Genomic DNA, 18,065 nt, shown 5'->3' on the forward strand with positions numbered 1-18,065 from the left:
TGGATGGATGAACAAGAGAGTGGAGGGAGATCTTCCCAGGAGACCACAGCCCCACCTCCCCCTGCTGCGGCCCAGGCTGTACCCCCACTTTTCCCCCACGTAGTTTTGAAAGACAGGAGGAACAGGAAGGCATTTCTGATAACCAACTGATGATAACTCTCTTCTTTCAGGCCTGTTGGACCTGGCAGGGATCAGGGTGAAGGGTTCCAAAGGAGGAGAGGGTCAGGGTCCAAGAAGGTGGGGCTTAGGTGGATCACAACCTATTCTGGCCCAAGCATCTTGCCAATGGCAATAGGTGACCTTCATGGGGCACTTCCTCTGTACCAGGCACTGGTCCAAATGCTTTACTGTGCTATATCCTTTAGTCCTCACAACCATTAGAAGGGAGCACTGTTATTATCCTCATTTTACTGAGGAAACTGAAGCACAGACAGGTTAAGTAACTTGTTGAAGCCAAGCACTGTGTGTACAGGACCTCATTGAATTATTCTCACAACTCTGTGGTGTAAGGGACTATCTCTATCACCATTTTACAGAAAAAGAAACTGTGGCTGAGAGGGGTTAAGTAACTTGCACAAGGCCACACAGCTAGAAAGTAGGGCAGTGTGAATTAGAACACGGCGGTTCTTTAGCCACCTTCACCTCAAGTTTGGGTTCATGATCACCCTATCACATTGCCGTCAACCCTGAAATGAAGGTGCATGATCACCAATCCCATTTTCCAGAGGAAGAGGCCAAGGGGTGAAGTGAGTAGCCCAGGGCACACGGCTAGTAACCAGGGCCACCTGCATCAGGACTGGAGCGCAGTCTGTCTGTCTCCACACTCCAGGACACCAAGCACTCCTTCCACCCACACCCATGGAGGCTACATCTTCCACATCAGGCCAGGCACCCCAGAATAAGGGGCTATTTCCAGAATTTCTGCAGTCTCTAGCTGGGTGTCTGCACAGTGTAGAGAAGATGCCTCCTCAAGCACAGCTGTCTAAAAACGGACTCAGCACTTCACACATAGGGAATTCCTCCCCTGGAAGGCCTGCATCAGAGACTGGAGGGCCCGGGGACACTTGGTGGGCTTGCTGGTGGGTGGGGGCCCGTTTTGAGAGGGGCTTGGTGGACCTGATCTCAGAAAAACTTCAAATTCCACCCAGTTCTCAAGAGCTTCCCCTGGAATCCTTGACTCTTGGGAGCCCTACTCGACCCCTTGGGACCTACCCCCTGTCCTGGGGGGTCTCAGCCTGAGGAGGACAAGAGATCTGCATGGTGCACTGGTTCTCGGTCTCGACTCTGCTGCTCCCCTTCTCCAGCACCGGGTGGCCCTGGATGGAGGGCCCTTCCACCCTGGGCCTTGTGTGTCCGTCCGTTTTGCACTGCTATAAAGGAGCAGCTGGGGCTGGGTGATTTATAAAGAAAAGAGGTTTATGTGGCTCATGGCTCTGCAGATGTACAAGCATGGCAGCAACATCTTCTTCTGGCCAGGATCTCAGGAAACTTTCACCATGGCGGGAGGTGAAGGGGGAGTAGGAGTGTCTCACGGTGAAAGAGGAAGCAAGACAGAGAGGAGGAGGTGCCAGGCTCCTTTAAACAACCAGCTCTCGTGTGAACCAACGGAGAGACAACTCCCTCAGTACCCAGTACCCTGGGGAGGCCACCAAGCCATTCATGAGGGGTTCGTAGCATGACCCAAGCACCTCCCCCCAGGCTCCACCTCCAACATTGGGGATCACATTTCAACCTGAGGTCTGGAGGGGCCAATTCTCTAAACCATATCACCTTGTCTCTGTGAGGGGAGCAGAGGATCCCACCTCAAGTCCCCGCACACATGGAGCCATGAGAGTCTCCACCAGGTGGAGGCAGCCAGGCCCAGGGCACTCAGAAACCCACCCCCACGTGCATGGCCCCACACTGGCGCAGGATGAATGTGTGGCAGGCCCGTGAGGAAGGCTGCCCGCTGTTGCCCAAGGCGGTTGTCTGGAGGAAGGGCACAGGACACATGGGAGAGAGATGGAGATTGAGAAATGGGGGAAAATTAAATGACAGAGAGACATAGGGGGATTTACCAAGACAGAACCGCAGGAAAATATACAGAGAGAGCCAAAGGGCATCCCAAAGGCAGAGAACCACGCAGAGAAACAAATCTACAAATCCAAATATAGACCTTGAGGAAGACAGGCAGTGAGAAAACAGGGAAACGAACAGACATAGAAAAACAGAGGAAGATGGGAAGGGGTATGGCAGGGAGTCGGAGAGAACGCGAAATTCCAAACGCAACACAGAGACCAGGTGCAGGGGAGAAGGTACACAGCAAGGGCGCAGTGAGGAAGAAAGGAGAGCGGAAGCAGAGCGGGACCGCAGGAGGAGGTGGGGCCTGGAGGGAGCTGAAGCAAAGGGGCCCAGCACCCCCACCCCGCCCGCCCGATCACACACTGCGGCATATGGCTCCTGACTTCCTAGAGGCACGAGAGTGATAACCATTAATCTCTATAAATAATTTTACCAACCCAGGCTCCTAAATGGGTTCTCTGTGTCTGTGAAAGCTTTTAAAAACCATTTGCTTGGTAAACATGCAGGCAGCAAACAAGGCCTCTCCCTACCAGCAGGAGAGGAGGCTGGAAGACCAATTCGGCTGGGGGGATAATTAGAAGCCAGAATATGTGCACAGGCTCGCCCTGCTGCCTCCTTCCGACCTGGGGCCACGGACCCCGCAGATGAGGCTGCCAGGACCCCTGGCTCTTCACCCGACTTGCACCATATTCCTCTCTTCCCTGCTCGGTGGGCCTGGGTGGGACACCCTGTGGGCATCTCAGCCATTCCCCTGTCCTGATCCCACAGCGGGGGTCTTTTTCTTAACAGCACCCTGAGGGAGGGTAAGACCTTGGCTGGTATTCCTAAGCATTTAGGAAGTTCTTCTTCATCTCTACCCCGAGTTCCTCACGCTCTTCCATGTCATTCAGCCTTTAGACCTGACATGTCACCAGTTACAGCTGTCTCAAAACAGACTGGGGTCGGACAGGGTGGCTCACGCCTGTCAAGGAGGATTGCTTGAGCCCAGGAGTTTGAGACCAGCCTGGGCAACATGGCAAAACCCCATCTCTACAAAAAAATACAAAAATTAGGCTCACGCCTGTAATCCCAGCACTTTGGGAGGCTGAGGCAGGCAGATTGCCTGAGGTCAGGGGTTCAATACCAGCATGTCCAACATGGTGAAACCCTGTCTCTACTAAAAATACAAAAATTAGCCAGGAATGGTGACACATGCCTGTAATCCCAGCTACTTGGGAGGCTGAGACAGGAGAATCGCTTGAACCCAGGAGATGGAGGTTGCAGTGAGCCAAGATCACGCCATTGCACTCCAGCTTGGGCGACAGAGCGAGACTCCGTCTCAAAAAAAAAAAAAAAAAAATTAGCCAGGCGTGGTGGTGTGTGCCTGTGCCTGAAGTCCCAGCTACTCAGGAGGCTGAGGTGGGAGGATCACTTGAGCCCAGGAGGTGGAGGCTGCAGTGAGCCTTGATTGTGCCACTGCACTCTAGCCTGGGAGACAGATCGAGACCCTGTCTCAAAAATTTTAAAAATAAGCAATTAAAATAAACTGTCCAGCCTCCCGGATAAGGAGTTCCAAATCCTTGACTCTAAACCCCAATGTTCAGTGCTGGCCCCAGGCCCTTCTTCCAAATATGATGGTTTCAGGGCCCCTCCTGGCCATCCCCTTGACACACTCCATTTTGTCAAATCCTTCCCATGTCTCATACTGGGAATTGAACTTGCCCAGAAAAGAACAGTCTTGCCTTTCAGTTTGGCTGCTGTATTAACAGAGGCCAGGAGAATATTAGTTATTTGGGCATCTATACCTCCCCCTCCAAAAAATAACTGCTGCCTGATGTCAGCTGTGTGTTTGCTGAAGCCCCCAGGTCTTTGTCACTCCCGCTGACCCCAGCCTTGACTCTTGAGACCCCCAAAGCAGGACTTGCCCTTTGTTTCTGTTAAGCTTCATCTTAGATGCTGGACTTTGCTCCAATCACCAAGAGCCTCTTGGATCCTGATTCTATCATCGGGCTTATTCACCATCCCTCTGGTTCCTAAGCAGCCTTTGGTGGCCGGACTCCAGAGCATTGCTGGGGACACTAGTGTTGTTGGGGACAGGGAACTCTTGCTGCCCTGACTCTTCAAGGCTGATCCCTTTGTGGGCTGCCACCAAGCCCTCCATTCATGCTGCACACAATCGCCCAGCTGCACAGAGAGCCCCACTGGGGGCCCCAGCTTCATGGGCCGTGCTCCCACATGACCCAAAGTGGTCCAGTGGTGCTGAGGCTCCCCCAGCCAGCGTTCCTTGACCCCGCACCCAAGCCCCACAGTTCCTTGACTTTAAGGGCTTAGGTTAAACCGGCCCATGAGGGCTCCACATAGCAAAGAGGGGGCCTGCACACCAGCTCCAGGTGCAATTAAGCAAGATCCTTCCCCTCCAATCCCCAGAGGCCTTGGTGGGAATGGCCCAGGGGAGGAGGGAAGGGTAATGGCTGGACAGATCCACTTCCCAGTGCTGATCTATAACAACTCTCTAAGCCAGGCACAATGGCTCACACCTGTAGTCCCAAGTACTCAGGAGGCTGAGGTAAGAGGATGGTTTGAGCTCAGGAGCTTGAGTCTGCAGTGAGCTATTATCACAATACTGGGTGACAAAGGAGACCGCTTCTCTAAAAACAAAACAAAACCCAGCTCTCTGTGCAAGGCCAAAGATCGCCCAGAGATATGGTAGTTGTGGCTTCCCCAACTCCACCTGCATCAAGTCCAGAGAGGAGGAGCCCAGGACTCCGCCAGCCTTTCCCTGAGTCCTGTGTCCAACAGAGGCCAGGGCCGAGCTGGAAGTGGGAGGGGAACAAGTCATGAATAGAATGCATCTTGGATTGACTCTGGGAAAAACAAATCACCTGACAATGGACGTTTTATTTAGTGACCTGTATAGTGACTAAGACTGTGAATTTTGTGTTTGAATGCAGTTCTGCCACTTACCTGCTGGGTGATCCTGAGAAAGTTACCTAATCTTCCCGAGCCTTTATTTTCTGATGTGTAAAATGGGAACACTACTGCCTCCTTACAGGGGCATCTGGCCATTGACTGAGTGACTGCTGTGTCTAGGGAGTCACAGGAGGACTGCTTTATTTCAGCCCCATCGAGCAGGTGCTATAGGTCCACATCCATCTTCAGAAACTCTTGCAACCAGATTTTTGAAAGGTAATTCGGTGGGTATTCTGTTTATTTCATAATGCCTCCAGGGGCGTACCCTGTAATCAAATGCATGAATGTATCTGCCGTGAAATATGTGACTGCACACAAAGCAAAACAAATAAGCCCTATATGTTTACAGCCTCATGTCCTTTCAAGTCAAGTTTTGTCACCAAATGAGTTTTGAAAAAGTTTGGTTTTGGGGGATTGTTGTTTTCCAAATTGTGGGTAAGAGATGTGGACCTGAGTTACAGTCCCCATTTTATGGACAAGGCAATGGAAGCCAAGAGGGCTTAGGCAAAGTGCCCAAGAACCCCCAGTGAGTTTGAACAGGGCAGACTTGGAGCTGAAGTCTGTCTGACTGTCTGCCCACATCCAAGACCTGAGCCCTTACCTGGGCACTCAATATAAGATTTTGCCTCTTGCCTGCTACCCAGTGCTTTTATGTCCAGTCTCTACTTTTGTCCTTGTAACCCCTGAGGGGCAAACAGGGAAGGTTTGATTTCTATGAATGAGGCATTAAGTCCTAGATTGGAGAGTGACTTTCTCAGGAACACAGGATTTGCCTTTGTTCCTTCTCCCTCCCTGCCTAGCTGGCTTCTCTTTCCACCCCAGACCCTTTCCCTGGACAGCCCCTCATCTTCCAGACCTCACTAAGGCCGGGATCAAAATCAAAGATCCACTGCAGCTTGAGCCAAGAGGCCGAACCTTTGTACTTGTGGGGGTATGTGCATGCTTATTGTGAGCCAAAGGCAGACATGGAGGGGGCAGGATTAGGGCAGAGTGCCCTGCAATGGCCGAGGGACTGTGGGTCAGGGGCGTAGCTTCATGGTACTCTGGCGAAAGCTCTCCACCCCAACACCCCACCACTAGCTACCAGACCATGCCCTGGCCTTAGCAGGGGAAACATTGTCCATTGCCAAGGTCACAGACCTGAGACTTCCTCCCACTGTGCCTCCCCTTCCCTCTCTCCCCTTGACCAGGTCTTCCCTGCTGAGCCCAGTCCATGGTCATCCATCCCTCTAAACCCCCAGTCTCGAGTCCAGGATACTGAGGACCTGTGCATGGTCCTCTCCCAAAGTCCACCCTCTGTTCTGAAGATGTCCTGGGCCAGGGCTTCCACTGGTATCAGTCTTCCATCACTGCTGTAACACATTCACAAACTTGGCAGCTTAAATGATATACATTTATTATTTTGTAGCTCTGGGGATCAGAGTCCAAATGTCTCTCATGGACATCGCATCCTAGCAAGAGGAAGATGGGGAAAAAAAAACAAATCAACATATAAAATGTCCAGTGTGGGGGATAACTGTCACGGAGAAAAATAATCAGGGAAAGGGTATAAGGACCAAAGGACAGGGCATGTTGCTGTTTTAGGAAAAGGGTCATGAAAGGCCTCTCTGAAGACGTGGCATTCGAGAAAAAGGGAGGAAGTGAATCAAGGCCTGTGAATTTCTAAGGGAAGGATGTTCCAGGCAGGCGGGCCAGTCAGAGCAAAGGCCTGAGGCAAGAGTGTGCCTGGAGTGTTTGAGAAGCAGAAGGGGGATCAGAGTGGTGGGAGGAAGCAGGTTATAGATGAAGACTTTGAAGGTGATGGGAGCCACATTAAGTAGGGCCTTGTGAGCCATAGGGAGGGAGGAATTTGGGTTTGGTGCTGGATGGAATGGTCAAGTTGAAAATAAACTTCTTGGGAATTGATGTTGTGTAAAAACACCTGGTGCAAGGCCCGACACATAACAGTGGTTTAAAACACTTCCATCCCTGATCCCCCAGGGCAGGAGTTTTGCATCCTCAGTCTGTCTAGGATTCCCCACATGCTAAGCTGTGTCTCTCCTGTCAGACTAGTGGATTCCCCCTTCCAACTTCTCCCAGCCTGCAGGGGCCTCTTCCTCACACTCAGAAGCTACAGCCCAGAGCCCAGCCCTCTCCCGACAGCCTCCCGCCACTGCCCCTGCTTGTGTTTGCTTAGCATTTCCTCTCAGCCCCCGCAGTTCTGTTAGTTTTCATTGCTCCTTTATTAATTGCCTTTTCTGTCCTTGGGATTATTTGATTTCCACTTAATTGCTTGATGACAGTGAGGTTTATTTTTGTTCTCTTCTTTCCCAGAAATGGGGAGGGTCCTGGGGAGTGGGCCAGGCTAGCCGCTCAGGGCTGTCTAGTCTCCCATCTGGGCCCTTGGATCCCCTTCCCACCTGTCACCCTACAGGGGATGGAGGCTGGGGCCCAGAGGCTGCCACAGCTCTAAGCCCCAGGTCAGGGCTGTAGGGGCCAAAGAAGAGGAACACTCGTAGTATTTACAGCCACGATCTGGCTGCTAAAGACCCAGTTAAACCTCTCATCGGTGGCACTGGTGCCTGGAGCTGACTGGGAAGAGGCTTGAACATACACCATCACTCACTCCCCGCAGCCTGTAAGTGGGAGCCATTAATATCCCAGATGAGGCAACAAGAACTGCAGGGAACTTGCCTGCAGCCTCAGAGCCAGCATGGGGCAGGACAGGAAGCCAGATCCGTCAGATGCAAGGGACAGACCATTCCCTTTTCTGTGCATGAGCTCTACCCTCTGGGGACTCTCAGAGCATGGCAGTGATGGACAAGTAAGCCGACAGTGATCAGTGAACATGGAAGGCAGAAAATTACCCGCCCACATAACCAGGGAAAAAAGCCACAAGACCCTACAGTGTGCCCCTTTTTTCGGTAAATGAACACTATCTATTCACATATATGGAAAGATTCATTCTTTCAACAAATATTTACTGAGAGCTTTGTGGGCCTGTTTCTCATCTAGTTACTAGGGATAATGCAGTCGTAGAAAAGAGAAGGTCCTGTCCTCATGGGCCTTGCATTCCAGAGGGAGAGATGATCACACATGAGAAAATCAGCAAATGACAATTTTAAATAATACTACGTGCTATGAAAATTATAGGGCACAATATTAAATGGTGTGGCCAGGGAAGACCTCTCCAAGAAAGTGGCATTTTGTTGAAACCTGAGTGATGAGGAGCTAGTCAGAACCAGGGCAAGACTGTGCCAGGCAAAGAGGATGACCTGTGCAAAGGCCCTGAGCTTGCAGTGTTTGAAGACCGTCAGACAGAAGCCTGGGAAGTGAGTGGGGAGGAAGACGTCAGAGACGAAAGCGTGGCCAGATCACACAAGGCTTTGTCAGCTATGGAATGGAGTTTGGATTTTATGTTAAGTATAAGGGGATGTTATGGGAGGATTTTAAACTTTGTGTAGAAAAAAAGGTCTAGAAGGATACCCGCTATACTCTAATTGGTGGTAATCCCCTAAGAGAGTGTTGCAGGGTGAAAGAATAAAGGGTGAGGGATTGGGGACAGCAAGACTGACATCAAGGTACAAGAGTGGGAGGCAGACTTGGGGCCACTCACAGGCATAGAGGGGCCCAGCACTGGCAAGGCAGAAGGCTTCAGCCAGATGCCTGTGGTGGGGCCAGGGAAAGGGATATTTAGACCCCAATGGAAGAGGCCACTGGGCAGGGAGATGAGTTGCTGGAAGCTTTGTCTGATTCCAGAGGACCCTGAGAAAGCTGGGTCAGTCTGCCAGGTCAGGGAAGGCCTTGAAAACCTTGACAAGGAACTGGGCTCCCAGGACATGAGCAGAGGGGGCAGCTCTGAAGATTGCATGTTCATGGAAGGGGAAGTTAGGTAAGAGGCTATAGCCTCTGGAGTCCAGGACCTGGGTCACTTGGGGTCACTTATACATTCATTTATTCATTCAGTGAGCATGCATTAAACACCCACAAAGCACCAGACATGCCATCATTACTGGAAATAGAAGAGTGGCCATGATATGCTTGGATCCTACCCTCTTGGACATGAGAGCAATGTAGACTTGACCAGACCCACCTTCTCGTGGGAAGAAGTGAACTCCCTGAGTCTGCACAATGTGCCAGACATGCCATAGGTCTCTCGTATTCATCACACTGTTTAATCCTCATGACAAATCAAGGAGGAAGTATCATTGTTCGTGGTTTTTAGATGAGGACCCTAGGCCTTGGAGAGGTTGAGGGGTTTGCTGAAAGTCATGCAGCTATAAATGTGAGACAGAATTTGAACCCAGATCTATCAGAATTCAAATCCTGGGCTCTTTAGATGCCACCATGCTGGGAGCTCAAGGAGGATCTTGTTTTCATGAGCTGGGTAGGGATGAACTTGTGGATGGCAGGTGATATTGGGCGTGTGTGGTGGGGGTGTAGGGTGGTGGAAGATTATTCAAGACTGACAATCCTGGAGGAGGGGTTGTCATAGGGACTCTGGCAGAAACTGCCTCTTTCATCCGTGGAGACCTAGGCCCACACCTTGCAGGGAGCACTGAGAAGACTCTGAACTGTCACCCAGCCCTTGGGCTCTCTGGCTGGGGACACTTGGAGCCTAAACTTCAGGGTTAGACCCCTTCCTTTCCACTACATTTGGGCTTCCAGATCTGCTCAAAAACGTCAACGACTCGCTCCTCCCCACCCATCACTGCCTACAAATGTACATGTGATCTCAAAGCCTGGCATTCAAAGCCTGGCCCAATCTGGCTCCAAACTCCTCAGATTCATTTCTAAACACCTGACACCTCCCCAGCACACATGCTCCATCCTGTAGTAAGCCAGGGGTCTTAGCCCAGGGATTTTTGGTGGCCAGGAATAGAAACCCACTCATGCTAACATAAGGAGCCAACAGGACACCTCATATCAGGTCCCACGGGCTTTCCCCAGCCCTACTTCCTTCTCCTGCTCCTTGCTGCACATCAGCTTTCCCTGCTTACAGCCCCATCACCGGGGTGGCAGGTGGCTCTGCCTTGTCTGGCACCAATTCCCACTCCCACACTATGTCTCCTGTCACCTCACCTGCTTGCTGCCATCCATCTGACTACTTCTCAGGATTCAGATGCTCAATTATGAGAAGCAGGGCTGTGATTGGCTCAGCATAGGTTAGAGATTCACCCTGGTCCAATCAGCTGTGCCTTCAAGGAATGGAATTCCTTGTACATGACTGCCCTTTCTAAGTGCCCTGGGTCTCTAAGAATGGACAGTGGGCCTAGAAGCCATGGTTGACATTTCACCTTTTCCTGTTCTACAAGCTGATCCCTACTTGCCAGCCCCTGAGCTTTGACTTTTGCTGCCCCTCTACCTGGAACACTCTGCCCACATTTGATTTCTCCAGTCCTCCAACTGGGTAACAATTCCCACCTCCCAAATGCCTTCAGATGCCCCTTCCCCACCTCTTGCCCCATCCAATGATGCTCTCCAGGCCTCCCCAGGCTCTTTCCCCGGCACTCCCCGATTTGGTCCTGCCCAGCCCCAGTTTGCACTGGCACAACGTACTTCCCCTAGTCTGTATCCCCACCCCTACCCCAGTACCCAGCATCGATGCTCAAACACATTGATGAGGAGAAAGCAAGTGCAAATTCTGAAGACCCAGCCGGTGATGCCAGGCTTTCCAAAGCAAAGCTGACTCCTTCTCTAGATTTGGAAAATTTATCCTCCCTCTTCTGACTACTCCCCAATTCAGTCTGTAGGACAACCCCCACTCTCAGACCGGGCTTTTTGGCTAGATCCCCCCAGCTGCCCCACCATCCTCCCCGGTGTCCCACTCTGGGGCCCATCTCCTCCCCCTCCCCTTCCTGATGCCTACTCTGAACCTCCAGGTTGGGCAGAGGGAGTTATTCCTCCACCCCCAAACACAAACCTGCAAAACCTTTTAAATCAAAGATTACATCAAAATGCTCCAATGCTGAAGATACTAATCATACCCCCCTCGCTCACTTCACTGGAAGAGCAGAGTCTCACTTGGACTTTCCATTCTCAGCTCCATTAATATTTTCCCTCTCTCTTCCTGTTTAAACACAGGGTAATTTAAAACCTCTTTTCACAGATGAGAAGCTTTTGACTTTGGCACCAGAACCTGGGTTTGATTTAGGGGGCTTTTTTTGTTTGGTTTTTGTTTTTATTTTGATCCTCAGAATAGATTTTTTCCCAGCCAGAGGGACCCCCTGATCCTCTGGGCCAAACTGGAGCTTTTACAGAAATGATTGCTCAGACACAGGGAGGAGAAGTGGCCTTCCCCAGGTCCCCAGCGTGAGCAGGGCGAGATCCCAGATTTCCTGACTCTCTTGTTTGCACCCTCCTCACTCTGCTGCACATGGTCATATTTTAATACTTGCAGAAACTATGCACTGAAAGAGAAAAACAGGAAGGGATTGGATCAACAAATGTCACCTTAGAGAGGACCAAAGCCAAACTGATTCCAACACAGACTGGCATAATTATGAGGACAGTCCCTGTGTTACTACAAAGCTTGGGGCTGGGCCCAGAGTGCAGTGCTGGAACCACAGCTGCCTCCAAAGATCCCCGGCCCCTGAGTAGGGCCTTGGACATGAGAAATAGAAGCTCTGGGGCCTCTGGCCACCTGACACCCAGGGAGGCAGGGATCCCAGGATCTACCCAGCATTGTGGCTGCTCCCATAATGGAAGCCCAGGTTCACTGAGGGCTGGTGACATGCCAGGACCTTTGCATGCATCATCACATCCAGTCTTCGCAACAATCGCATGAGGTAGGCACCAGTGCCACTAGGCCCACTAGGCCCACTGTATGAGTGAGGAAACTGAGGCTCAGAAGAATTCAGCAACTTGTTCAAGATCACACAGCAGATATAGGGTAGATCTAGGATCAGAAGCCATCAGGCACAAGAGCCCAAGCTCTTCCCATTACTGCCCTTAGATTAGATTTTTTAAAAAATTCTGCAGGTTGGAAAAAAACCAGGTGGGGAAACATGAGAAAGACTGAGGGAACGTTATATACATGGCTGGGGGTGTGAGGATGCTCTCAGGAGTGTCAGAGGCCAGCAAGTCAGCAGACAGCTGATCTCATTGCCAGCCTGGCCAGGCCCATTGGTAACACTAGCAGCTTAGATGCTCAACTGGGATCAGAACTGTCTTCACTTCCCTCTGAGGCTGACTCTACCCAAGTGGACAAGCCAGCCATTCCAAGGCCAAGACAGCAGTAAGACCCCAGGACAGAGGATGTGCCCTGGCCCATGGGTGGCATTGGAGTAGCGCTGGACGAAAGCTGAATGTGCAGGGCCATGGAGGCCACCTGCACCCATTCCTGACATAGCCAAGAATGAAGGGAGGAAGAAGAGGGAGACCAGTGAGGAAGAGGAGGAGGCAGCAGCTCTTGCAGGTAGGAAAATGAAGCTGATCTCTCCTTTGAGCTTGAGTCTTAGAGGACTTCCTAGGGGACTGGTGCTCACCCAGAGTAAAACCAACATTCTTGCCATGACTGTCAGGGCCCTAGGTGATCTGGGCTTTCTGAGCTCGCTGACCTCACCTCCTACTTCCATCCTCAGTGCAGACTCCTCTCCAGCCACATCAGCTGCTTTGCTGTTCCTCAAAGGCCACAGGCACCATCCTGCCTCCTAGCCTTTGCAATTGCAGTTCCCTCTGCCTTCACATCCTTTCATATCATATGCTTGGCTTACTTTCTTTGGGCCTTTACTCAGATACCACCTTCTCAGAGAGACCAGAGAGACTGCCCCAGCAACACTATCTAGAATTGCAAATCAGCCCTACCATTGCCTAAGTCCCATGGTCTCGCATTTCCTCCTTCATACCTCTGGCCATCGAATCTATTTTGTATATATTTGCTTTTCTCTCCACATAAGCTCCATAAGGAAAGATTTTGTCTATTTTGTTCCATGCTCACTCCTCAGAATTTCCAACAGTGCCTAATGCAGAAGTGCATCACTGAATGAGGTTGGTCTTCAGTTTAGCTAGCACCACCTTGACCACAGTCAAGTAGGTGTTTGAAAACGGCAAGGAGATGTTACACCCAGGTACCTGTAAATCACCCAGCTGTGATAGAGTGTGTGAGAGAGGGCAGTGGAAACCAGGATGCAAAGCCAGGCCAGGGAGGAAATTTCCACTGAGTAGTTCCAACTATTATGGCAATTATAGCTGCACATTTCTCTCCATTGCAGCACATGCTTCAATTCAATCAGGAGGGTCTATGCTAACACTGGAGGTTGTATGTGAGTGTGAGTGTGTGTGTGTTGAAAGAAAAAATTAGTAAAAGATACTCAGAGCCAACAGATAGCCACAGACAGACAGAAAATGAGATGAGAGTGGGTGAAAGGGAGAGCTAGAGCTCCCTAGAATATCTTGCAGGGTTGCTTGAGCATGGTACCTCATGCTGTTGAAATTCTTGTTGCACTGCCACATTGTGTGTAGTAATGGGTGTGCTTGTCTCTTTTTCTCATCTGCTGCAGCTCTTTGAGGGTGGAGACACTGTGGCATTCACTTGGACCTCCTGTGTCTAACTGGGCGTCTGGTGTATATACAATAGGTGCTTGGTACAGTTTTGAGAAATTGACTTGGCTTTTCAGTTTTTTTGTTTGTTTATACTTTAAGTTCTGGGATATATGTGCAGAACACACAGGTCTGCCACATAGGTATACGCGTGCCATGGTAGTTTGCTGTACCCACCAACCCGTCATCTACATTAGGCATTTCTCCTAATGCTACCCCTCCCCTAGCCCGTCACCCCCTCTACAAGCCCCAGTGTGTGATGCTCCCCTCCCTGTGTCCATGTGTTCTCATTGTTCAACTCCCACTTATGAGTGAGAACATGCAGTGTTTGGTTTTCTGTTCCTGTGTTAGTTTGCTGAGAATGATGGTTTCCAGCTTCATCCATGTCCCTACAAAGGACATGAACTCATCCTTTTTTATGGCTGCATAGTAGTCCATCATGTGTACACGCCACATTTTCTTTAACCAGTCTATCATTGATGGGCATTTGGGTTGGTTCCAAGTCTTATTAAAAAGTCAGGAAACAACAGATGCTAGAGAGGATGTGGAGAAATGGGAATGCTTTTACACTGTTGTTGGTGGGAATGTAAATTAGTTCAACCATTGTTGACAGTGTGGCGATTCCTCAAGGATCTAGAACCAGAAATACCATTTGACCCAGCAATCCCATTACTGAGCATATACCCAAAGGATTATATTCCACTATAAATCACATGCACACATATGTTTATTGAAGCACTATTCACAATAGAGAAATTGACTTGGTTTTAATAGCACTTAATTAGCTGGGCCAAGGGAAGGGGTGTGTTTGGGAGCTCCTTCAATGGCCATTGTTGGGCTTGTCCAGGCTATACCCTTTACCAGACATGTGTCAATGAAAACACCCCTTGCCTTCTTTAGACCTCATTTTTGTCATGCATGAAATACATGCTTATACTATATCATCTCTCAGAGGGTATCCAACTTTAATACTCTGTGGATTTATGGGGATTTTATTCCAAATTGCATGAGCCCCTTTCTGAATGGAGGTAGCTACTCCCCTTACCTAGAGGGAAACTGAGGTGCTACCAGAAGAGATATAGTGTATCCAGCCTCATTGCCTTGCCCCAGGGCTGAGCCCCTTCTTTTTCCTGGTGGTGTGTCCCAGTCTACCCTTTGCTTTATGTGTGGTCATTGTCCATTCTGCATAGCTTCACTCAGACTCAAGAGTGGCCTAGGCCTTCTCCGTCTGTCTCGCCCCTCTTCAATCCCATCATCATGTCACTGCCAGAGAAACCACACTGGAGCTCAGCTCTGATGATTTTACCACTCCTGCAAGTCCCTCCATGGCTTCCTATTGCCTACAGAATTAGGCTCAGTCTCTCATCCGGCATTTGAGGCCCTCCACAATGTGACACCACCCTTCCTCACTTTCCCACTCTCAGCTCCCTTTCTCATCTCCTCTTCTCCAGACCAGGTTCTTTCCCACCTCCATACCTTTGCTCATGCTAGTGCCTCTCCTAGAACACCCTCCCAGCCCCAGTATTCACTCTATTCATCCTCCATTGACCCAGTCAAAGACCATTTCCCTCTCTCTCCATGAAATTTCCCATAACTCTCCAAACAATTGGAACATTTGACCCAGCCCAGCCCCAATGCTCTTTGTCTGTGTTTGTTGTGAACATCTTGGAGGGGTATGTCAGGGGTTATCTCTGACTGATATTTGTACCCTCCATGCACTGGCAAGTGACCTGCACACCGTAGGTGCTTTATATCCCTGGTAGAAGGAAGCCAGGCATGATGGCTCACGTCTGTAATCCCAGCACTTTGGGAGGCTGAGACAGGAGGATCGCTTGAGGTCAGGAGTTTGAGACCAGCCTGAGTAACATAGCGAGACCCCAATCTCTACAAATAAAATTAAAAAATTAAAAATAAAAATATATCCTTGGTAGAATGGGATGTCAAGGACTCCCGTCCAGGGTGGAAATAACCACCAACACTGGAGCACATGCACTCTCCAGGCACTGTTTTAGCTTTGTGGTATGATGAAAAATACAGTACAGATGCTCCTTGACTTACGATGGGCCTACTGGACAAAAGCCCATGGTAGACCAAGGAATGTACTGAATGAGTATTGCTTTTGCACTATCATAAAGTCAAAAATTGTGACATCAAACTCCATCCGTATATTTGGTCTTTGTCCCTGGTGCCTGCTGCAGAGCCCCTAAAGCCTTTGGAATTTCCTGAGTAATAAGAACGTCTTTGATTATCCGTAAAGAGCCCCTTTCAACCATACCTGAATTTATAGTAATGAGGTGATATTTGGGCCCCTAAATAGCTTCAGGACAGGAGCTGGTAGCCAGAGGAACCAGCCATGTGACCAGAGGGATTCAGAAGTTTCAACCCCTTTCTCCAACCTCCTGGGAGGGGAGAAGGGCTGATAATTGAGTTAATCACCAAAGGTCACTATCATGCCTATGTAATGAAACCTCCATAGAAATTTCTAAATGATACAGTTCAAAGAGCTTCCAAATTGGCAAACATGTCTGCACAGCAGGAGGATGGTGCATCCCAGCTCTATGGGGACAGAGGCTCCTGTGCTTGGGACCCTTCAGCACCTCACCCTATGAACCTCTTCATCTGGCTGTTCATTTGTATCCTTTGTAATAAACTAATAGTAAGTATAGCATTTTTTTTTTAGTTCTGTGAATTACTGTGACAAATTATTGAACTTTCAGTAGAGGGATTGTGGGAACTCCTGAAATTTGCCCTTTGCAAAATTTTGTCTTTGCAAAAATTATAACAGTGAGAAAATTATGACAGTGAAAGATCTGACCTAACCAACCCCCATCTTGCCTTTGAGCTCCAAACTGCCCTTAGTCATTCCTGGGCTTGGGCCTAGCTATCTTTGGGAGAACTTTAATTTATGGTTTAAATGATGATAGCCCTTCCCCAAAACTAAACCACCTTTGTAAAACAATGAAAGACCACCAGGTTAGAAGGATGAGAACAGCCTGAATTCTGCTAAGATGTAGACATAAACAACTACCAGCCATTATTATGGAGGTCACAAGATTTGTAACTTCCCCATTTACTCCTGCAGATAACATCACTATTGTAGAACATAAAATTGGTCTTTTGAGATGTCTTTTCAGGCTTCTGCATTTCTGATGTTTGATAGCTCCACCCAGACCCACAACTCTTCACTCAACTGGTCTTGTGGCCCCTACCCAGAAGCCAACTCAGCACACAAGAACCATTTTCCACATCCCCTTGATTGCATCCACAATGAATCAGCAGCACCCATTCCCTTGCCCATCAAACTATCCTTGAAAAACTCTAGCCTCTGAATTTTCAGGGATGCTGACTTGAGTAATAATAAAGCTCCGGTCTCCCGTTTTGCCAGCCGTAGGTACATTACACTCTCTCTATTGCAATTCCTCTATCTTGATAAATCAGCTCTATCTAGCCAGTGGGCAAAATGAACCCATTGGGTGGCTGATCTTGCAGCCAAGTCAGACAGAAGTGAGGATAACCTGAGAAGCTGATACTTGTGACTGGCATCAGAAGTGTGGGCGGTCTTATGGGACTGAGTCCTTAACCTGTGGTATCTGACACTAACTCCAGATACTTAGTATATCAGATTTAAATTGAATTGCAAGACATCCAGTCAGTGTTAGAGAATCAGAGAATTGGTTGGATGAAGAGGAAAAAACCCACAAACTCTTATATGTATTAACTTATTTTATCCTACAGCAATCCTGTGAGGCAGATACTGTTACTACCGGTACCCCTATTGTACTGGCGAGGATACAGTGGCTCAGGGACCTGCCCAAGGCCATAGAGCTGATAGCAAAGCTGGAATTAGAGCCCATGTCCTCAGCAGCTGCATCTACTGCAGGCCCTCCCCAACCCTCCAGGCTGGCCACACTGAGCTCCTGTGCCTCTCAGTTAAGAGGCATAAGGAACCCCAGCCCCTGCCGCGGTTTCTTGGAGTCACTCCTACAGAAGAGAGCAGTTTGGAATGTTGATCCTGAGCCCTGCATGGGAAAGATGCCTCAGAGAAGTAGGGCTTTCATGAGATGGATGCTCAGCAAGTATTTGAAGGTTTTTTGTTGTTTGTTTGTTTACAGACAGGGTCTCACTCTGTCATCCAGGCTGGAGTGCAGGGCTGCAATCATAGCTCACTGCAGCCTTAACTTTCTGACCTCAAGTGATCCTCCCATCTCAGCCTCCTGAATAGTTGGGACTACAAGTGTGCACCACCGCACTCAGCTAATTTTTTTAACTTTTTTTGTAGAGATGGGGTCTTGCTTTGTCGCCCAGACTGGTCTTGAACTTCTGGCCTCAAGCAATCCTCCCACCTCATCCCCCTCAAAGTACTGGGCTTATAAGTGTGAGCCACCATGCCTAGCCTTCAACAAGTATTTGCTAGGAAAATGAAAGGATGACTAATTGGATGAATGAGTAAGAGAAAAGGCGAGTGGGTAAACAAGTACAAGGGCCAGAGGGATTGAGGAGGAGAAATGAGGTAGAGTGAGGGGCAGCTCCCTTCT

This window comes from Symphalangus syndactylus, chromosome 20 (assembly GCF_028878055.3).
Source record: "Symphalangus syndactylus isolate Jambi chromosome 20, NHGRI_mSymSyn1-v2.1_pri, whole genome shotgun sequence".
NCBI classification, from domain to species: Eukaryota; Metazoa; Chordata; class Mammalia; order Primates; family Hylobatidae; genus Symphalangus; species Symphalangus syndactylus.